This window comes from Oncorhynchus clarkii, chromosome 1 (assembly GCF_045791955.1).
Source record: "Oncorhynchus clarkii lewisi isolate Uvic-CL-2024 chromosome 1, UVic_Ocla_1.0, whole genome shotgun sequence".
Taxonomy (NCBI): Eukaryota; Metazoa; Chordata; class Actinopteri; order Salmoniformes; family Salmonidae; genus Oncorhynchus; species Oncorhynchus clarkii.
Window position 1 is genome coordinate 53,157,098 of NC_092147.1, and position 24,129 is coordinate 53,181,226.

General features: G+C 41.1%; 1 protein-coding gene across 3 annotated transcripts in view; it reads right to left on the reverse strand.

Moving 5' to 3' along the window:
• LOC139416575 (tetraspanin-18B) overlaps positions 1–24,129 on the reverse strand; it is a 105,977-nt gene that overhangs the window by 80,523 nt on the left and 1,325 nt on the right. The window lies entirely within an intron of this gene.

A 24,129-nucleotide genomic window follows, 5' to 3' on the forward strand; every position in this document is an offset into this window, starting at 1 on the left:
TAATAGATCCTCCATATGGCGTTGAGCAATAGTGCTTTGTGGCTAGTTTAGAAGACTTCTGGAAACAAGTTAGCAAATATGTAATACCACAAAACACAACTGTGTTTGGACTTATAGGTAACCAGATAATGACTACAACTAAGTTATTATGTCTGTGTTGTTACATAGGTGAATGAAAGCGCTTCCTATCCTTTAAGCTAAACATTTGTTTCATCAGCCTTATTAATTGATACAGAGTATACCTCCACTAAACTACTTTGATATGCATCCTGGGCATTAATTAACTTCTTATGGCTGCAGGGGCAGTATTGAGTAGCTTGGATGAAAGGTGCCCAGAGTAAATGGCCTACTCCTCAGTCCCAGTTACTAATATATGCATGTTATTATTAGTATTGGATAGAAAACTCTCTGACGTTTCTAAAACTGTTTGAATGATGTCTGTAAGTATAACAGAACTCCTATGGCAGGCAAAAACCTGAGGAGAAATCCAAACAGGAAGTGAGAAATCTGAGGTTGGTAGGTCTTCAACACAGTTCCCATTGAAAGCCCCTTGAGATATGAATGAAGTTGCACTTCCTAGGGATTCCACTAGATGTCAATCGTCTATAGAAATTTGAATGAGGCTTTTACTGTGATGTGGGACAGAATAAGAACAGAATGAACAGGTGTCTGGCAGTCAGCCATTTTCTGGTCATGCGCATTCCACATGATATCCACTTGCGTTCCGTTGCTCCTCAAGAAACAAAGGAATTCTCCGGTTGGAACTTTATACAAGATATATGATAAAAACATCCTAAATTATTGATTCTGTACTTAGTTTGAAACGTTTCTTCGACCTGTAATATAACTTTTTGAAGTTTTTGTCCGAAGTAACGCTCAACCAGAATGAGTGTTTGAATATGTATAAAAAACGAGCTAACAAAAGCAGGTATTTGGGCATAAATAACGGACATTATCGAACAAAACAAACATTTATTGTGGACCTGAGATTCCTGGGAGTGCATTCTGATGAAGATCATCAAATGTAAGGGAACATTTATCATGTAATTTCTGGTTTCTGTTGACTACAACATGGCGGCTAATTTGACTATTGTTCTGAGCGCCGTCTCAGATTATTGCATGGTTTGTTTTTCCGTAAAGTTTTTTTTAAAATCTGACACAGCGGTTGCATTAAGGAGAGGTATATCTATAATTCCATGTGTATATTATCATCTACATTTATGATGAGTATTTATGTTGAATCGATGTGGCTATGCAAAATCACTGGATGTTTTTGGAACTAGTGAATGTAACGCGCCAATGTAAACTCAGATTTTTTTTTATAAATATGAACTTTATCAAACTAAACATACATGTATTGTGTAACATAAAGTCCTATGAGTGTCATCTGATGAAGATCATCAAAGGTTAGTGATTCATTTGATCTCTATTTGTGCTTTTTGTGACTCCTCTCTTTGGCTGTGAAAATGGCTGTTTTTATTGTGGTTTGGTGGTGACCTAACATAATCGTTTGTGGTGCTTTCGCCGTAAAGCCTATTTGAAATCGGACACTGTGGTGGGATTAACAACAAAACTACCTTTAAAATGGTATAAGATACATGTATGTTTGAGGAATTTAATTATGAGATTTCTGCTGTTTTGAATTTGGCACCCTGCACTTTCACTGGCTGTTGTCATATCATCCCGTTAACGGGATTGCAGCCCAAAGAGGTTTTTAAGAAGTGAGTAGTCGTAATGCCCACTAAAAAATATAGTGGCATATAGCTGAGTACAGTGCATTCGGAAAGTATTCAGACCTCTTGACTTTTTCCACATTTTGTTACATTACAGCCTTATTCTAAAATGTATTAAATAGTTCTACACACATTACCTCATAATGACGAAGCAAAAACAAAAGAAATGTAAAGAAAAAAACCTGAAATATCACATTTACGTAAGTATTCAGATCCTTTACTCAGTACTTTATTGAAGCACTTTTGGTGGTGATTACAGCCTTGAGTCTTCTTGGGTATCAATCTACAAGCTTGGCATATCTGTATTTGGGGAGTTTCTCCCATTCTTCTCTGCAGATCCTTTCAAGCTCTGTCAGGTTGGATGGGGAGTGTCGCTGTACAGCAATTTTCAGGTCTTTCCAGACTTATTCGATCGGGTTCAAGTCCGGGCTCTGGCTGGGCCACTCAAGGACATCCAGAGACTTGTCCCAAAGCCACTCCTGCATTGTCTTGGCTGTGTGCTTACGGCCGTTGTCCTGTTGGATGGTGAACCCTCACCTCAGTCCGAGGTGCTGAGCGCTCTGGAGCAGGTTTTCATCAAGGATCTTTCTGTACTTTGCTCCATTAATCTTTCCCGCTATCCTGACTAGTCTCCCAGTCCCTAGCGCTGAAAAATATCCCCCCCAGCATGATGCTGCCACCACCATGCTTCACCATAGGGATGGTGCCAGGTTTTCTCCAGACATGACGTTTGGCATTCAGGCCAAAGAGTTCAGTCTTGGTTTCATCAGACAAGAGAATCTTGTTTCTCATGGTTTGAGCGTGCTTTAAGTGCTTTTGACAAACTCCAAGTGGGCTGTCGTGCCTTTTACTGAGGAGTGGCTTCTGCCTGGCCACTCTACCATAAAGGCCTGATTGGTGCAGTGCTGCAGGAAGGTTCTCCTATCTTCACAGAAGAACTCTGCAGCTCGGTCAGAGTGACCATTGGGTGCTTGGTCACCTCCCTGACCAAGGCCCTTCTCCCCCGATTGCTCAGTTTGGACAGGCGGCCAGCTCTAGGAAGAAGAGTCTCAGTGGTTCCAAACTTCTTCCGTTAATATAAGGTCCCAAAGTTGCAACTCAGCAGCAGGCGCAGAGCATGCGGGTAAGTCAACGCTCAAGGAATGAGAATCGGGATGTATGAGAGACAGGCCTGGACAATTTGGCCGGCTATAATTTATTTTATCGCCCAAAAGCCAGCAATTACCGGCTAACAGAAACCCTGGTGTGTGTTTGTGTGTGTGTTCTATGGAGAACATTTGGCAGGCCCAAATCAGTATAAATCTTGGAAAAGCCACTCTATAATTCACTGAAAAAGGCAGAAACAGCAAATAGGGAATAACGTCATCCACATCAATCCACCAAGTCACCAAGTGTAGGTCCCAAAATGGCACCCTATTCCCTTTATAAGCTCACTAGTTTTGACCAGGGCCTAGAGTAGAGGGCTCTGGTCAACAGTAGTGCACTATATAGGGAATAGTGTGCCATTTGGAAGCACCCCAAATCTCCAGTTGGCTCCAGGTCTATAAATCTGTTTTAACTGCTCCCTCTCAGTATAATACGTTGACTTCCATTCATAAACCCCAATCCCGAGGTAATGACGATGGCTTCCCTCAACACCAAACGTGTTTAAATTAAATAGTTTGAATGAATATTAGGCTAATTGGCAGGGTCATCACTAACAACCATCCATCCCTGTAAAATGTTGACCACACTGGCCGCAATGCATGCAATAAGTGTTGCAAAATAAATATACACATAGATGTTATTCAATAATTTCATCCAAACTGCTCGTGCGCGTCTGCGTAGCCAGGCGCTAAAATAGAAATTGGTTCTATTTTAGATGCTTGACGCGCTTCAAGTCCCACCTCTCCCATCTCCTCATTGGTTTTTAGGAGCATATACCCACATAGGTGATTGAAAGATGAATGAGGTCCTCACTCCAGTCGGTTGTGGTAATGCACATTAAAGTTGGTTGCCAAACACCATACAAAATCCACAGAAGAAGAAGAAGACTGAACAAGGAGAGATTACTTATTGGTGGATTAATTGTTGGAGTAGAGAACACATGATTTTGTGTGACACAAAATGTATCAATATTTTACAAAGATCCAGCAAAAAAAGAACCATGTACATTTCAGATAAAATAACAACCCACTGTTTATATCCCAGGACAATTTAGCTAGCAACAGCAAGTCAGCTAGCTAAATGTCCATGAATATTTAATGTGTTCTGTACCCAAATTAATATAGTTGGCTCAGAGTTTGTTTTGATATTTCAACCTGTGTTTCCTGATCGCGTCTGGTGCGGATGGACAAAATCAACATGCGCACGATGGCATAGTCAGCATGTAAGACAACTGTTTGGTGTCTAGTGAAAGCCGCACACTAAAACATGAGTGTGTGACTGAGTATTTCAAGTTGAAGCCTTAGTGTGTGATTTGAAATAAGCAGCTACATAGACGCAGGAGTCTTGATAGAAGTTATCTTATGGAAAAATTATACTAGTACATAAGGTACAATAGTATAAAAGTGGAGTGCTACAATGCCAAAACAATAGCATCCCATTACAGAACAACCACTATGAGCTACAAACACACAAAGCCCACAATGACTGAGCTACAGTAGGTTTGTCTGCACTGCTACACTCTTCTTGCACTCAAATACAGATTGAAAGAGCATTCCAAAGGCACTTTTCCAGAACCCAGAGAGAGAAAGAGAGAGGAAGGACTGAACGCGAAAGGGGGAAAGACTTGGGACACAGTTATGGCTGGGGAAATAGAAAAAAGACCAGAAGCATGAAGAGAAGAGTCCCATTTCATCAGAAGAATGCCAGAGTCAATGGATATGTGTGTGGTTGCGCGTGTGTGTGTGGGCACACATGTGTGTGTGTGTGTGTGTGTCAGGGGAAGGCGAATGGAGCCATTAGGGCCTAGTGAGTCACAGTCACATAACAGGGAGAGGAAGTAAAAAAGGACTGGCTCACAGTCACAGCATCGGCCCAGAAGACCAGAGGAAAGGAGAGGCCTAGAGGCACAAACATTTGCATTACATTTTAGTCATTCACCAGATGAGTCTTCTCCAGAGTGGCATTCAATCAATGCACTCAAATAAAGTAGGTAAAACAAGCACATATCACGACCATTGCAAGTTATTCAAAATAGCCGCTATCTGCAAAAGTACAGTCAACTACAGTGCTGTTATGGTATCCTCTCTAGAATCTAAAGATCAGGGCAGGAGGAGTCATAGTGAGCAGTGGGGTTTTACACGTTACATGTTAATGTCATAAGTCCACTGTCCTGCAGCCCAGGCAGGAAATTCATCAACTTCATCTCCATCTGGAAAAACGTATAAACCTGTCTGACTCTACGACCTGTGCAACAATGTATCATTTTACAAATGTGATCTCTCCTGTGCCAGTAGGCTACCTAGCCCACGAATAAAGGTGAAAATAATAATTCACCATTGAAACCGTAAAAACATTAACGAGCGCAAATGCGGCCTTTGTAGGCCTATTGAATATTTATTATCATTATTTCTTGCATTTCTTGTCTCTCATCATCATTGAATCTTTGCTAGCTAGCTACATGCCAATGATTTGTTTAGCATTCAGTGAATAGATTCATATTCAAATTAATAGAATGACTAGAATTACTAACGACCAGTCTGCTTGGGTAGCAACTTCAGAATGCAAAAGTTATCCCGAAGCAGGCCTGGAGGCATGGGAAATAAGGGCTGTGAGTGGCCATCTCACTCAAGAGTTATTGGCAGCCCCTATCATGGAGAACATAAGCTATGAAGTGCCATTTTAGCTGGCAACCATGTGAGTAGGATGTCCGATTCTCCACCAGCAAGCACTGGCTGTTCTTCCACTCGTGTGCCATCAATGGAAACTGCACTGTTAACATCACCAACAAGATTGGTTAGCTCGGACTCGCCAACCATAATAGTTGCCTACTGAATGTAGGTCTATTGGATATTTATTAAATCATTATTTATTGAGGTTCTTGTCTCTTATCATCATTGAATCTCTGCTAGCTAGGTACATGCCAATGATTGTTTAGCATAGCAACTTAAAATGAATATAATTATTTATTAATTAATGACTGGGTCAAAACATGAGAAAATAACTAATGACCAGCCCTTCAGAGTGCAAAACTAAATGTAATATTTATGAAAGATTCCTATTTGTATAAATATGTTGCCAACTGTTTTATAAAAGCAATAATGCCCTCAAATCCAGGAATTTTGGTGTGAACTCTCCAAAGGCTGTATCCAGGCCCTTGGTTTCGCCTCGGGCCTCAGAACAGCCCTTCAGGAGTTCTCAGGCATTAATGGTTAATTATTCACGGTGCCTAAGCCAGCCGTATTCCACTAAAGCTCCTCTTCTTCACTATATTAATTCAGTGATACACATTTTAAATGGGTACACAATCCACCAATTATGATGACACACAGGATCCAGTGTAAAAGATGTTGCCTTCTGTGACTTTGAAGATTGGTCGACCATCTTCATCTTGGTGTTGATTTGTAGGAGGTATCCTTCCTGACCAGACGGGGTGTGCAAGGGCAGTGGGAGGCGACAATGCAATTAAACTCAGTGTCAAAGCGTGGCGTCGCTACACTGCTTATCTTAAACTTTTTTTAAATTGCCAATTTTGGCACAACAGGACATTGAGTGAAAGACTACAGTGTTAAAGGGAGCGGGTGGGAAACAATCAGATATCAAAAGGCTTAATAGGAGTTCCTACTCACAGACAGTGCTGTAGGATTAACACAGTTGGGATTCCCCTTGTTTTCAACACTGAACATCTACTCAATACAAGCCACTGTGTCCTGTTGGAGAATGGTACTGACTAGAACATTACGATATACAGGGCTTTAAAAGAACATTTTTCATTTGTTGCAATGGTACTCCTAACTTAGAAAAGTTAAAAGCACCAAATCAAATTTAGGAGTACCAGATAAAGATGTTTTCATTGATTGAGATATAGCTTACATTGGGCCTATATAAATCCTACTTACTTTTGAAGCACACCTCCTAAAGAAGACATCCTTTTTCCTTTCTTTCTGTGCCACCAAATGTTTGCATATACCAGGTTGTTAGTAGGGTTGCACGATATGGGCCAAAATCTAATTGAGATTTTTTTTTTAAAGTTTGACTTGCGATAATAGATCAAAAGACTTGGGTAAACTGCTGGAATCACATAAATATAATGATTATTCTAATTCTACGGTCGGTGTTGTTTGGCATGAGAACAAATGAAAAAGCCAGGTAGGAGTTATGACAGGATTAAAACCAAAGTTTTGGTCAGTGTTTCCCAGGGGACCCTAATCACATTTAAATAGATGTTGCACTTAGACAAAGAGCATGCCGTTGCACAAACAACATGCTGATCTACACCACCACTGATAGCAACCTGTATTAGAGCCAAAGTTTGCTTTGCCCTAACTAGTGCATTTAGATAAATGGCTTTTAGCTAGCTATTGGTATTAGCATGATCATGGGCCGGCATTTGCAGCAGACAATCTGATGTCTGCCTTATTGTTTTAAAATCTTAATTTCCCTAATCCCCATTTGATTTGAATGTGAAGTGTTGACCTAGGCCTAGTCTACTCTTTCATGATCAACTGTTGAATGACTCGATAGACCTAACGGAGTTCAATCTCAGAAATTTGTTTGTGAATGACAGAGTGTGGGCAAAATAAATTGTGCTATCAGAAAATCCCTCCTTGCAAACAAAACAGCCAATAATATAGGCTGCTATCAATAAAAGTTGCAGTAAACATTACACTTATACACTAATATGTAGAATATTGTCAAAGTGTTTATTAATGTCCTTGAATTGCGCAATGGGGAAATGCTCCTTCAGAAGCACTTTCAATAAGTGGGAACAAAAAACTTTATTTTGAATAGCTTACGAATTGTGCATTTCTATAAAAGTCAACAACAATCAGATAAAACAAACGATTATTTAGCCTATAACATTCTTTATAACGCTTGAAGGAACATTGGCTCAGCCTAAAAAACAAATAAAGGCATTGCCTTTTGCCTATTGACCTGTCAAAACCCTAACTATACAATCAGATAAAACAAACCTGCATGACATTCCTCATAACAAGGAACACCAACAGGTTCACCCCCATATTAGCGAACTCAGCAGGATGATGGAGGTTTGTAGTTTGTCCATCCTTTGCCCGGATAATTGTTGTAGCATATTCTGCAAGTGACTTGGTTCAGGTCTTCTGGCTCACCTTCATCATTCGGCCTGAAAACGAAGAACTGCTAAACAGGAAAATACCTGCTTTTCTTTCCCAACAGCCATAGTTTTTTTCTGATTTAGCTAAGGCAGGTTATACTATAGTTACTAAGTTAAATGTTTTTACAGTCTGAAACTGTCATTAACAGTAGCCTAATGAAATAAGGAATGTCGCAAATGCGCTTACCCAGATAATCAAGATGAAATAACAATACCCCTAACAATTTGAAAATCATTCTGCAGCCTAAACTAGATAAAACATAATCAGGCCTAACAATCATGTAATGCTATTGTTTGTGGCTTTTGTAACAATTTAAATTAAGAAGAATGACATTATGCACCAAATCAATGTTATGTTATAACCAATCTGTCCTTCCAGACATCGTACAACCCTAATCTTCAGCATCACACAGGATAATTTCCACAGTCATTTAGGTAATCTCCCACAGTCAACCAATCCCATCTAACCCCCAGACAGACACATGCCTATCAGACAGCTGACACCCTGCTCTCTTTAAGCCTCTCTCTGGACATAGACTGGCTCTCTGGCTGAGCCCTGAACCTAGGGGATGAATAAATTAGTGGGAGACATGAGAGATGAAGCCTAGCAAGGATTTACTCTGTGTACTCAGTCTCTATAATGACCACCGACTCCCCTCTCATCTCCCCTGTCTGCTTGGCTGTAGGCTTTAATAGACACGAGGGGCACGCTTATTAGGACTAAAAAACATTGTGGACATGTTGTTTTTCAACATCCTTAGACAAATGACTCCTCTCTCTCCTTGCTCTACAAACCGTCTGACTCGCCTGTCAGAATCCAATCTCCCCTTGCTCCCAGCTTCGGCTGCTATCTGTCTGGTCCAGCTTGTCAGTAAGATACCTTTTACCTAATTACCTGCTCTCCGCAAGTCTCCGCCAGGCTATTATTGAAGGGAAATAGGGAGAGTGTGAGATAAGCACCAAGAATCCTTAGGCCAGGTGGCCTAGGCGAGGAGCAAGGCGGAGGACAAACAACTAGCCTGTTTCCACTAGATAAAGAGGGAGTCTCAGCGAGAGACCCCTGGACAAACAAACTTCCTTTGTGTGTGTGTGTGTCTTTCCTCCCATTCTCAGTGAACTCTGGGGTCTCCAGCTGCGCCCAATCTTAGATCACACGTGCCGTGTGGAATGAAATTTGCAACACAAACAAAGACAGAGGAGAGTGAACGTGACACAGGGCACGGAGAGAAGGAGCTCGTACCTAAAAGAGGGGCTACTTCGGTGGCATGGACGTGGTTTGGGTATGAAAAGTCTGACACAGACCAGAAAACCGTCCTCTGCAAAATATGCCGCAGGCTGGTCCCGACAACAGGCTCAAACACCACTAACCTCTATTACCAACTACGCAAGAATCATGTGAAACAGTACGTAGAGAGTCTACCGATGAGACCCCAAAAAGTACAATTGAGTGCTCAAAACAAACCTGACTCAGACGTTGCAAGAGGCTTTTGCCCGCGGCACACCATATGGCAAAGAATCACAAAGATGGAAGGAGATAACAACTCCCGTTACAACTTACATCTGCAAAGACATGGCTCCAATTTACACGGTCGAGAAATGGAGGGTTCATGAGTTGGTGCTAACACTCGACCCAAGGTACCAAATGCACATTGGTATGTGACACGTATTAATTCCAAAATAACATGCAAAACAGGCAAGCCCCCAAAAATATTTATACATTTTAGGCCTATATTTATTTTGTTTGCAACTATAGTTGAATACATTAATATGTTATATTTTGTTAAATTCTTTATTGAAAAATTGCACAAAGGTTCTAAATAAAAGGAGAAGTAATCAAATATGAGTAAGTACCTTTTATTTGTTGAGTATATTTCAAAATATAATAAGAAATACACCTTTACATCTGGTCATTTTATATAAACGATTTAAAATGTGCTATATCATGATATGTATTGTTATTGGGATATGAAATGTCCTATATCTGTAACGTCCGTCGTTAAATGAAGACCAAGGTGCAGCGTGGTAGGTGTACATTTTCTTACATTTTTTTAAATGTTCCACCAAAAACAATAAACAAATCAACGAACGTAAAGCTAGGAGTGCAACACATGCAACACAAAAAGACAAGATTCCACAACTGAAGGTGGGAAAAAGGGCTGCCTAAGTATGATCCCCAATCAGAGACAACGATAGACAGCTGCCTCTTATTGGGAACCATACTCGGCCAACAAAGAAATATAAACATAGATTTCCCACCCTAGTCACACCCTGACCTACCAAATAGAGAATTAAAAGGATCTCTAAAGTCAGGGCGAAAGGTGCAGACTCCCGGTCGCAAACCTGAACCTATAGGGGAGGGTCCGGGTGGGCATCTACCCTATGTGGCGGCTCCAGTTCGGGACGTAGGCCCCGCTCCATGCGCGGATCCCTCCGCTTCTGTGGAACCGGACCATGGATCGTCGCCGGAGACTCTGGACCGTGAATCGTTGCCGGAGGAACCGGACCGTGGATCATCGCCTGAGGCTATGAACTGGGAACCACCGCTGGAGGCTCCGCTGGAGGCAGATTGTCGCCGGTAGCTCCGGACTGGGAACTCCCGCTGGAGGCTCCGGACTGCAGCTCGTCGCTGAAGATTCTGGGCTGCAGACCGTCGCTGGAGACCCTGGACTGGGGACCGTCGCTGGAGGCTCCGGATTGAGGACCGTCGCTGGAGGCTCCGGACTAGGGACCGTCGCTGGAGGCTCCGGCCAGGGGACCGTCGCTGGAGGCTTTGTGCCATGGATCATCACTACAGGCTCCGTGCCATGGATCATCACTACAGGCTCCGGGCCATTGATCACACCTGAAGGCTGAAGGCACCCCTGCCATGGATTATCACTGGAGGCTCCGGCCCATGGATTATCACTGGAGGATTGGTGCCATGGATCATCACTGCAGGCTCCGGGCCATGAATCATCACTAGTGGCTTCGTCCATGGAGCCGGAACAGGTCTCACCGGACTGAGGAGACGTGAGATCTGGAGACTGGCTAGGCCACTCCAGAACCTTGAAATGCTTCTTACGAAGCCACTCCTTCGTTGCCCAGGCGGTGTGTTTGGGATCATTGTCATGCTGAAAGACCCAGCCACGTTTCATCTTCAATGCCCTTGCTGATGGAAGGAGGTTTTCACTCAAAATCTCACGATACATGGCCCCATTCATTCTTTCCTTTACACGGATCAGTCGTCCTGGTCCCTTTGCAGAAAAACAGCCCCAAAGCATGATGTTTCCACCCCCATGCTTCACAGTAGGTATGGTGTTCTTTGGATGCAACTCAGCATTCTTTGTCCTCCAAACACAACGAGTTGAGTTTACTAAAAAGTTATATTTTGGTTTCATCTGACCATATGACATTCTCCCAATCTTCTTCTGGATCATCCAAATGCTCTCTAGCAAACTTCAGACGGGCCTGGACATGCACTGGCTTAAGCAGGGGGACACGTCTGGCACTGCAGGATTTGAGTCCCTGGAGGCGTAGTGTGTTACTGATGGTAGGCTTTGTTACTTTGGTCCCAGCTCTCTGCAGGTCATTCACTAGGTCCCCCCGTGTGGTTCTGGGATTTTTGCTCACTGTTCTTGTGATCATTTTGACCCCACGGGGTGAGACCTTGCGTGGAGCCCCAGATCGAGGGAGATTATCAATGGTCTTGTATGTCTTCCATTTCCTAATAATTGCTCCCACAGTTGATTTCTTCAAACCAAGCTGCTTACCAATAAGATTCAGTCTTCCCAGCCTGGTGTAGGTCTACAATTTTGTTTCTGGTGTCATTTGACAGCTATTTGGTCTTGGCCATAGTGGAGTTTGGAGTGTGACTGTTTGAGGTTGTGGACAGGTGTCTTTTATACTGATAACAAGTTCAAACAGGTGCCATTAATACAGGTAACGAGTGGAGGACAGAGGAGCCTCTTAAAGAAGAAGTTACACGTCTGTGAGAGCCAGAAATCTTGCTTGTTTGTAGATGACCAAATACATATTTTCCACCATAATTTGCAAATAAATTCATTAAAAATCCTACAATGTGATTTTTCTGGATTTTTTCTCTCATTTTGTCTGTCATAATTGAAGTGTACCTATGATGAAAATTACAGGCCTCTCTCTTCTTGGCTGACTAAATACTTTTTTGCCCCACTGTATGTGCCCTTCGCTATATACAGTTGAAGTTAGAAGTTTACATACACCTTAGCCAAATACATTTAAACTCAGTTTCACAATTCCTGACATTTAAACCTAGTAAAAATTCCCTGTTTTAGGTCAGTTAGGATCACCACTTTATTTTAAGAATGTGAAATGTCAGAATAATAGAAGAGAGAAGGATTAATTTCAGCTTTTATTTCTTTCATCACATCCCCAGTGGGTCAGAAGTTTACATACACTAAATTAGTATTTTGTAGCATTGCCTTTAAATTGTTTAACTTGGGTCAAACATTTCGGGTAGCCTTCCACAAGCTTCACACAATAAGTTGGGTGAATTTTGGCACATTCCTCCTGACAGAGCTGGTGTAACTGACTCAGGCCGTCTTGCTCGCACATGCTTTTTCAGTTCTGCCCACAAATCTTCCATGGGATTGAGGTTATGGCTATGTGATGGCCACTCCAATACATTGACCTTGTTGTCCTTAAGCCATTTTGCCACAACTGTGGAAGTCTGCTTGGGGTCATTGTCCATTTGGAATACCCATTTGCGACCAAGCTTTAACTTCCTGACTGATGTCTTGAGATGTTGCTTCAATATATCCACATAATTTTCTTGCCTCATGATGCCATCTATTTTGTGAAACGCATCAGTCCCTCCTGCAGCAAAGCACCCCCACAACATGATGCTGCCACCACTGTGCTTCATGGTTGGGATGGTGTTCTTCAGCTTGCAAGCCTCCCCTTTTTCCTCCAAACATAACAATGGTCATTATGGCCAAATAGTTCTATTTTTGTTTCATCAGACCAGAAGACATTTCTCAAAAAAGTACGATCTTTGTCTCCATGTGCAGTTGCAAACCGTAGTCTGGCTTTTTTTATGGCGGTTTTGGAGCAGTGGCTTCTTCCTTGCTGAGCGGTCTTTCAGGTTATGTCAATATAGTACTCGTTTTACTGTGGATATAGATACTTTTGTACCTGATTCCTCCAGCATCTTCACAAGGTCTATTGCTGTTGTTTCTCTGCTCTATTTGCACTTTTCGCACCAAAGTACGTTCATCTCTAGGCGACAGAACGCGTCTCCTTCCTGAGCTTTATGCCGGCTGCATGGTCCCTTTGTGTTTATACTTGCGTACTATTGTTTGTACAGATGAACATTGTACCTTCAGGCATTTGCAAAATTGCTCCCAAGGATGAACCAGACTTGTGGAGGTCTACAAATGTTTTTGTGAGGTCTTGGCTGATTTCCTCATTATGTCAAGCAAAGAGGCACTGAGTTTGAAGGCAGACCTTGAAATACATCTACAGGTACACCTCCAATATACTCAAATTATGTTAATTAGCCTATAAGAAGCTTCTAAAGCCATGCCATCATTTTCTGGAATTTTCCAAGCTGTTTAAAGGCACAGTCAACTTGGTGTATGTAAACTTCTGACCCACTGGAAATGTGATACAGTGAATTTTAAGTACAGGTCGACCGATTATGATTTTTCAATGCCGATACCGATTATTGGAGGACCAAAAAAAAGCAGAAACCGATTAAATCGGCCGATATTTATATATATATTTGTAATAATGAGAATTACAACAATACTGAATGAACACGTTATTTTAACTTAAAACTTCTCGATTCTACTTGAGACGCATATGTCTCAAGTAGGCACCTGGAAATGCAAATGCGCTACGCTAAATGCTAAATGTACTCGTTAAAACTCAAACCTTGATCAAAATTCACAAGCAGGGTATTGAATTAAAGCTACACTCGTTGTGAACCTAGCCAACAAGTCAGATTTTTAAAATGCTTTTCGGCGAAAGCATGAGAAGGTATTATCTGATAGCATGCACCACCTCAAAATGCCTGAATGCGACGTAAACAAAGACTCTGCTTATCCGACGCAGCACAAAACGCAGAAATAAAATATAAAACATTCATTACCTTTGACGAGCTTCTTTCTTGGCACTCCTATATGCCCCATAAACATCACTATTGGGTCTTTTTTTCGTTTAAATCGGTCCAAATATACCCAAAATAGCTTTCTATGGAAGCTGTGTCATTCAGAAAAAAACATCGTTTTTAAACGCTGCGTCATTTTTTTAAATTAAAAAAGTCGACGATAAACTTTCACAAAACACTTCGAAATCCTTTTGTAATCCAACTTTAGGTATTAGTAAGCGTTTATAATCTATCAAAATGATTACAGGGCGATGTATATTCAATAGCTCCTCGTCTGCAAATCAATGGCTGCCATTGTCCACATTTACAGCGTCCTGGTGGAGACTGGAAGAAACGGAAGCCAGATACTTGGATTTTCCAACAAAAAATTCAATTGAAAATGACGACAATGGCGACATCGTGTGGAATTTGTATGAATTGCATGCAGGTCGATATTAAATTTTGTCCTCTTTTAACAACCCATGAAAGTGACTTATGGAAATTATTTTTAGCTTTCAGAGAGCAGTTTTTCTTGCGTTTTTCAATGAAACACACGATCTGTTATAGTCACAGCCGTAATTTAACCAGTTTTAGAAACTTCAGAGTGTTTTCTATCCACACATACTAATCATATGCATATACTATATTCCTGGCATGAGTAGCAGGACGCTGAAAAGTTGCGCGATTTTTAACAGAATGTTCGAAAAAGGAGGGGGTAGAAGTAAGAGGATAATTATAATACATAAATAAAATCTATTTAGTCTCAAATAAATAATGAAACGTTCAATTTGGGTAAAATAATTTAAAAACAAAGTTTTGGAGAAGAAAGTAAAAGTGTGCCATGTAAAAAGCTAACTTTTAAGTTCCTTGCTCAGAACATATGAAAGCTGGTGGTTCCTTTTAACATGAGTCTTCAATATTCCCAGGTAAGAAGTTTTAGGTTGTAGTTATTATAGGACTATTTCTCTCTATGCAATTTGTATTTCATATACCGTTGACCATTGGATGTTCTAATAGGTACTTTAATATTGCCAGCCTAATCTCGGGAGTTGATAGATTTAAGTCATAAACAGCGCAATGCTTGAAGCTCAGCGAAGAGCTGCTGGCAAATGCAGGAAAGTGCTGTTTGAATGAATGCTTACGAGCCTGCTGCCGCCTACCACCACTCAGTCAGACTGCTCTATCAAATCATAGACTTAATTATAATATAATAACACACAGAAATATGAGCCTTAGGTCATTAATATGGTCAAATCCGGAAACTATCATTTCGAAATCAAAACGTTTATTCTTTCAGTGAAATACAGAACCGTGCCGTTTTGTATCGAACGGGTGTCATCCCTAAGTCTAATTATTGCTGTTACATTGCACAACCTTCAATGTTATGTCATAATAATGCACAATTCTTGCAAATGAATTACGGTCTTTGTTAGAAAGAAATAGTCTTCACACAGTTCGCAATGAGCCAGGCGGCCCAAACTGCTGCATATACCCTGACTCTGCTTGCACAGAACGTAAGAGAAGTGACACAATTTCCCTAGTTAAAAGAAATTCACATTAGCAGGCAATATTAACTAAATATGCAGGTTTAAAACATATATACTTGTGTATTGATTTTAAGAAAGGCATTGATGTTCATGGTTAGGTACACATTGGTGCAACGACAGTGCTTTTTTCACGAATGAGCTTGTGAAATCACCCGTTTGGCGAAGTAGGCTGTGATTCAATGATAAATTAACCTTTCTAGGGCAGGGGTTCCGCTAACAGACAACATTCACCTGAAAAGGCGATCATCTCCTTTGTTTTGTTGACGTTGAGTGTGAGGTTATTTTCCTGTCACCACACTCCGAGGGCCCTCACCTCCTCCCTGTAGGCCGTCTCGCCGTTGTTGGTAATCAAGCCTACCACTGTAGTGTCGTCTGCAAACTTGATGACTGAGTTGGAGGCGTGCATGGCCATACAATCATGGGTGAACAGGGAGTACAGGAGAGGGCTGAGAACACACCCTTGTGGGGCCCCAGTGTTGAGGATCTGTGGGGTGGAGATGATGTTTCCTACCTTCACCACCTGGGGCGGCCCGTCAGAAAGGAGTGGAGGTCAGATTTGCCGAAAGGAGGGCGAGGGTGAGCTTGGTATGCATCAGGGAAATAAGAGTAGCGATGATCCAGGGTTTTGCCAGCCCGGGTCGCGCATTCGATATGCTGATCAAATTTAGGGAGCCTTGTTTTCAGATTAGCCTTGTTAAAATCCCCAGCTACAATAAATGCAGCCTCAGGCTATGTTGTTTCCAGTTTACATAGAGTTCAATGAAGTTCTTTCAGGGCCATCGAGGTGTCTGCTTGGTGGGGGATATACACGGCTGTCATTATAATCGAAGAGAATAGCATTTTATTGTAAGGAATTCTAGGTAAGGTGAACAAAAGGACTTGAGTTCCTGTATGTTGTTATGATCACACCACGACTCATTAATCATAAGGCATACACCCCCGCCCTTCTTCTTACCAGAGAGATGTTAAGGCCCATTGTCGTTCCATTCATCCATTGTCATCACCTCATATTTTAGCATGATTATGCACAGCCCCATGTCACAAGGATCTGTACACAATTCCTGGAAGCTGAAACGGTCGCATTTCTTTCATGGCCTGCATACTCACCAGACATGTCAACCGTTGAGCGTGTTTGGGATGCTCTGGATCGATGTGTACGACATCGTGCTCCAGTTTCCACCAATATCCAGAGGAGTGGGACAACATTCCACAGACCACAATCAACAGCCTGATCAACTCTATGCAAAGGCGCTGCATGAGGCAAATGGTGGTCACCAGATACTTACTGTTTTTTTTAATCCATGCCCCTACCTTTTTTTAAGGTACTGTATACTACATATCTGTATTCCCAGTCATGTGATATCAAAAGATTAGGACCTAATGAATGTATTTCCATTGACTGATTTCCTCTTATGAACTGTAACTCAGTAAAATATTTGAAATTGCTGCATGTTGCGTTTATATTTTTGTTCATTGTATTTGTTGATCCCTGCTGTACAGTATGTGCATGTCCTCGACTTCCTCCATATTTCTTTATAACCTAGTATATATTTTTTTATGATGCTCATGGGAGTCAAATTCATAGCAAACCTCACACACTTAAAAAGCAGACATAAACATCCATTGTTCTCTATAGGCTGTTCTAAGAACTGGTTATTGTTTTTAAAACTGGGCAGCGTTATTGTTTTAAGAACTGGGCAGCAATGAAAGCAATTTCAGCATGACGTGACCTTTAGCTTAAAGAAATAGCAAGACTACAAAATCCCACTATGTCTTTGAACATCAAATCAATTGCAAGAACACCGGTGCAATTCCAATGCATGTATTGTGTGTGAAAACCCCAGAAACATACATCTATTCCCTTTTATACAAGGTGCCGGAAAAGTACACACCTTTCCTCTCCTTTTCTCACCTCGACTGTGTAAATTATTTGTGCTTCAACACTGGAAAGCAAATGTCATTTTCCTGGTGTCTCTCGACAACAAAGATATGGAACCCATTACAGGCTACTCTGCTCTCCTACATCTCAAACATTAAATGAAGGGTCCTCCAGCGATCAAAAAAAGCAATTTTCACATTGAGCCAACATATAGATACACCATTTAGTTCCGAGCTCTCAGAGGACGGTGTGTGTGTGTGTGTGTGCACATGCCTGTGTGGTGTGCATATGTGGGTGAACTGCAGCATGGTGGATGGTGCCGGAGTGAAGAGCAGTGGGGCTGATACGATACCGGGAAGCAAAGTACACAGAGATGACCCACCGGGCCTGATTTTCCCCTTCCTGCCTGCCCCTCGATACTGATGCAGACGTGCCCTCAGGCTGGATGAGAGCAGAGGAGAGAGAGAGTGGGGGGGGGGGGGGAGAGAGAGAGATATGGATAAGGAAGGAAGAAAAGAGATGGAGAGATGTAAAGGAGAGAGAAAGAAGGAGAAAGGTAGTGGGAAAGGGGATGGTGCATTCGTATTAATCATTTGGTCTGTTTAGGGCCATACAGCAATCAAACGACCGGCCAGAGAGAGAGAGAGAGAGGGGGAGAGATAGAAGTGAGAGAGGGAGGGAAAGAAAGAAGAGAAAGGTAGTGGGTATGGTGTATTAGTATGAATCATGTGGTGTGATTAGGGCTGTGAAAACGGGGCCATGCAGCGATCAGACACTGATGTCCAAGCGGACAGCCACATCAGCAGTTATTAATGAGAGAGAGAGAGAGAGAGAGAGAGAGAGAGAGAGAGAGAGAGAGAGAGAGAGAGAGAGAGAGAGAGAGAGAGAGAGAGAGAGGAGAGAGAGAGAGAGAGAGAGAGAGAGAGAGAGAGAGAGAGAGAGAGAGAGAGAGAGAGAGAGAGAGAGAGAGAGAGAGAGAGAGAGAGAGAGAGAGACTCTTACACCCTCCATGTGGAACCTTCGCAGATTGATTAAAGCTACAATGTGTAACTTTTTGAGCCACCAAACAAAATGAATATGTGTTATAGATCTATCATTCTCATTGAAAGTAAATTATGTGCACTATTTCTATGATTCCCATTTTTACGTTTAGTTTTTTATTTTTTACTTTCGGTTTTGTAGTTTGTTTTGTACACCTGCTTCTAACAGCTGAAAATACAATATGTTTCGTTTTGTAAAATATATTTCATAGCAGTTAGGTGGTACAATGATTCTCTACACTATACTTGCTTGTTTTGTCAATTAAAGTTAAATTAGTCTAACTTTTAGAATTTTAGCAACCAAGAAGTGGCGGAGCGATTACTGCAGAGTGCATCTTTAATTTGAGCTCTTTTATGAGTGATACTAAACTAGGCCAGCTAGCGCAGCACACCACTGTCACCCCTTCCCTCATCAGCTACAACAGGAAGGGATCGGTGGAGGGTTGGCCCAGTAACTGAGAATTTCCTAGTTTGAAATCTTCAAACCCACAAAGTGAAAAATAGGTCGATGTGCCCTTGAGCAAGGCACTTAACGCTAATTGCTCCAGGACAAAAATAAGCATCCACCAAATTCTTACTATTATTGCCATGTGCATTTCACACGTTAATATCTCCTACTAATAAATGGATTGGTCTAGATTGGATAGGGAACACACATCGGCATAGTGCCTTTTCCCAGTCTGTCTTTCTGGCTGATTGGGTGTTTCACAAGTATAATGGTATCACCGATGGCAAAAATCCAGTTCATCACTGTAGTGCAGGCAAAATCAAAGCAGGCTTGTTAGGTGGAGATGAGATGTTTTCTCACATATCTCTCTCCTGCTATCTTACAGGGTCCACTGCTATATTAGGTAGGCCGTCATTGTAAATAAGAATTTGTTCTTAACTGACTTGCCTAGTTAAATAAAAGTTAAATATATACAAATAAAATAAATACAATTAGAAGGTTCGTTGAGAAAACTGAATGCATTTTTGCTACTCTCTGACGCATATCACTGTGTAAATTGTAGGGTTTGTGAACTGTGTTGACATTAGCATTTTTATATCCTGTGGACATAACTTCTGTATCTGGGCAGCAAAACAATTTTCCAACAACACTCATGTGAAGAAAGTTAAGAGAAGAAAAGCTTTAGGCGGTGGTAAGAGTGTGTGTGTTCAGTCATCCATGTTGGCAGCTGTTCTACCATCATCACACTACTATTTTTTCTTTCTTTAACAAGGCAAATGCTCTCCTACCCAGCCGCAACACACACAAGGAACAAAATACTCTGTTTACACTTTGCAGTGTGTGTGTATGTCTCACCCCTCAAAAAGCACTCAAAAATCGCCCAGATATTTGGGAAAGAAAGAAGGAGAAAGTAAAAGAGGGAAAGTGAGATAACAAATGTGGGTATGTACATGATCCTAGCTCAACACATTTAATCATCGTAGGGGATGTGATCTGAGTCACTCACAGCTATTCAGAGCCAGTGAACTGTTCTTTCCTTGTTTTGTTCTCACCCTACAATGTGGATGGAGTGCTACACTCATAGAAATAAAGGTAATAGAATATATTTTATTTCTGTCGCTACACTGACCCCATGATAGGCACGCACTGAATAAATGAACATTATAGCCACACAACTGACTTAGCCTGAGTTTAGTTTGCCATGTACTGTTGTATATACTGCTGGTGTACGTTTCTTGTGTTGTCCATTAATCATGATGTGAGAGGATTCCAATCCTCAGTCAGCTGGTTCTGAAAGACTATCTATAACCTAGTCTATTGTCTTTCTAACCTCATTTGGCCTCACCCTGCGGTCTGGAGAGTATTGCTAGCCAGACTGGCCTCAGAGAGACAGAAAACCTGAATAAGTGAATTGGATTTACAAGAGGCTGAGCAGTCCAGCACTGTCACACACACCTGACCAGAGAGCTGTGTTACTGTAATGAATCCACCGGAGTCAATCTCTTCACACACAAGTGCTGGTCTAATTGAAACCTGATTTGCTGTGTGTGTGTGTGTGTGTGAGAAAGTTCGACCGATTATGATTTTTCAACGCCGATACCGATTATTGGACGACCAAAAAAAGCCAAAACCGAAAAATTGGCCGATATTTTATATATAAATATATATTTGTAATAATGACAATTACAACAATACTGAATGAACACTTTTTTAAAAACTTTATATAATACATCAATAAAATCAATTTAGTCTCAAAAAAATAATGAAACATGTTCAATCTGGTTTAAATATTGCAAAAAGAGTGTTGAAGAAGAAAGTAAAAGTGCAATATGTGCCATGTAAAAGCGCTAACGTTTAAGTTCCTTGCTCAGAACATATGAAAGCTGGTGGTTCCTTTTAACATGAGTCTTCAATATTCCCAGGTAAGAAGTTTTAGGTTGTAGTTATTATAGGACTATTTCTCTCTATACCATTTGTATTTCATAGACCGACTATTGGATGTTCTTATAGGCACTAAAGTATTGCCAGACTAATCTCGGGAGTTAATGGGTTTGAAGTCATAAACAGCGCTGTGCTTGAAACATTGCGAAGAGCTGCTGGCAAACGCAGGACGTCAATGTTATGTCATAATCATGTAAAATTCTGTCAAATTAACTAAGGTCTTTGTTAGGAAGAAATGGTCTTCACACAGTTCGCAATGAGCCAGGCGGCCCAAACTACTGCATATACCCCGACTCTGCTTGCACTGAACGCAAGAGAAGTGACACAATTTCCGTAGTTAATATTGCCTGCTAACATAAATTTATTTTAACTAAATATGCAGGTTTAAAAATATATACTTGAGTATTGGTTTTTAAAAAGTCATTGGTGTTCATGGTTAGGTACATACGTGCAACGATTGTGCTTTTTTCGCGAATGTGCTTTTGTTAAACCATCAGCCGTTTGGCAAAGTAGGCTGTGATTTGATGATAAATTAACAGGCACTGCATTGGACAAGACAGTTTGACTAGGTCATTCCAATACATTTCAATGTTTTCCCTTAAACCACTCAAGTGTTGCTTTAGCAGTATGCTTAGGGTCATTGTCCTGCTGGAAGGTGAACCTCGGTACCAGTCTCAAATCTCTGGTTTCCCTCAAGAATTTCCCTGTATTTATCTTCATCCATCATTCCTTCAATTCTGACCAGTTTCCCAGTCCCTGCCAAAGAAAAACATCCCCACAGCATGATGCTGCCACCACCATGCTTCTCTGTGGGGATGTTGTTATTGGGGTGATGAGAGGTGTTGAGTTTGCACCAGACATTGCGTTTTCCTTGATGGCCAAAAAGCTCAGTTTTAGTCTCATCTGACCAGAGTACCTTCTACCATATGTTTGTACGAGTCTCCCACACACCTTTTGGCAAACACCAAATGTGTTTGCTTATTTTTCATATAGGAGTCCCACTAGAGGGACAACTTCTGGTGAAACTGGAGGGCGCGCAATTCAAATAAATAATCATAAATATGGATTTTAAACATTTAGGTACATATAAGTATCTTATATTGGCTGAAAGCTTAAATGCTTGATAATCTAAGTGCATTGTCCGATTTACAGCGAAAACATGCCATGCGATTGTTTGAGGACGGCTCCCCACATCAAAATATTTTTCCACCGGCACAGGTTTCATACATTCACAAATAACGATTAAGTATTCACTTACTTTTTGAAAATCGTCCTCTGATTTGTCATCCAAAGGGTCCCAGCTATAACATGTAGTGTCGTTTTGTTAGATAAAATCCTTCTTTATATCCCAAAAAGTCGGCATCGATTTGAGGAGTCCACACGTGCAGAGAAAGAATCAGAAAATGTACACATAATTTACACCTAAGCTTTGTTTTCAAGTCAAAATATGTTTCCATTTACTCCTCAGACACCCTAAAATGTAATCAAACTATAATATTTCTTACGGAAAGAGGTATGTTCAATAGGAAACGTACGTAATGTCTTCACGGCTTGCACAAACACAAATTTACAAGACTGTGTCCCACTACTAAAACTGATACTTCTTATTCATTTTTGAAGTTACAGGCATGAAACCTTGAAAATAGACTGCTGACACCCCGTGAAAGCCATAGGAATTGCATCCAGGAAGCTAATTTTCAATATGACCTTACTCTTGCATTTCTAAGAGGATGGTCTCTCAAAAAAAAACAATTACGGTAGATTTGTCTTTGGATTTTCTCCTACCATATCTACTGTGTTATATTCTCCTACATTATTTTAAAATTTCTACAAACTGCAAAGTGTTTTCTTTCCAATGGTACCAATTATATGCATATCCTGGCTTCAGAGCCTGAGCTACAGGCAATTAACTTTGGGCACGTCATTCAGACATGAAGTGAAGAAAAAAGGGGCCTGTCTCTTAAGCAATGGCTTTTTTCTGGCCACTCTTCCGTAAAGCCCAGCTCTATGGAGTGTAAGGCTTAAAGTGGTCCTATGGACAGATACTCTAATCTCTGCTGTGGAGCTTTGCAGCTCCTTCAGGGTTATCTTTGGTCTCTTTGTTGCCTCTTTGATTAACGCCTTCCTTGCATGGACAGTGAGTTTTGGTGGGTGTCCCTCTCTTGGCAGGTTTGTTGTGGTGCCATATTCTTTCAATTTTTTAATCATGGATTTAATGGTGCTCTGTGGGATGTTCAAAGTAAAAATAATAATAATTATAACCCAAACCTGATCTGTACTTCTCCACAACTTTGTCCCTGACCTGTTTGGTGCTCCTTCGTCTTCATGGTGCAGCTTACTTGGTGGCGCCCCTTGCTTAGTGGTTACAGAACAGGTATATATATATACACTGAGATCATGTGACACTTAGATTGCACACAGGTGGACTTTATTTAACTAATTATGTGACTTCTGAAGGTAATTGGCTTCACCAGATCTTATTTAGGGGCTTCATAGCAAAGGGGTGAATACGCACCACTTTTCAGTTTTTTCAGTTTTTTTTTCTTTTCAGTTTTTTTTGTTTGTTTTTTTAACAGTTATTTTTTTCATTTCACTTCACAATTTGGACTATTTTATGCATGTCCATTACATGAAATCCAAATAAAAAATCAATTTAAATTACAGGTTGTAATGCAACAAAATAGGATAAACGCCAAGGGGGATGAATACTGTGGCAAGGCACTGTACATATAGCTAAGTATAAAGTGGGTAAGCAACAGGAAAGATAATAAAAAGTAGAGGCAGCATATGTGATGAGTCAAATTAGTTAGTCCAAGTAGCTATGGTTAACTATTTAACTATCTACATTGCACTAACTATTTAGCAGTCTTACGGTTTGGGGCTTAGAAGATGTTCAGGGTCTCTGCTTGCTGTGCTGTAGCAGAGAAAACAGTCTTTGACTTGGGTGTCTGGAGTCTATATAGAGGTTTCAAACCTCTCTGCTATCATACTGTACTCCAGTTTACATCTAATATCAAAGGGCTCCCTCCAATGTGTGCTAGTCTTTGATTAATGTTAATTGTCAGTAAACTCCTCCTGCCAAGGTGCCTCCAACTGAGACAGCTCCAGACGTTCCCATCTGTTACCACGTGCGTTGTGAGCGACAGGCCCACATTATGACC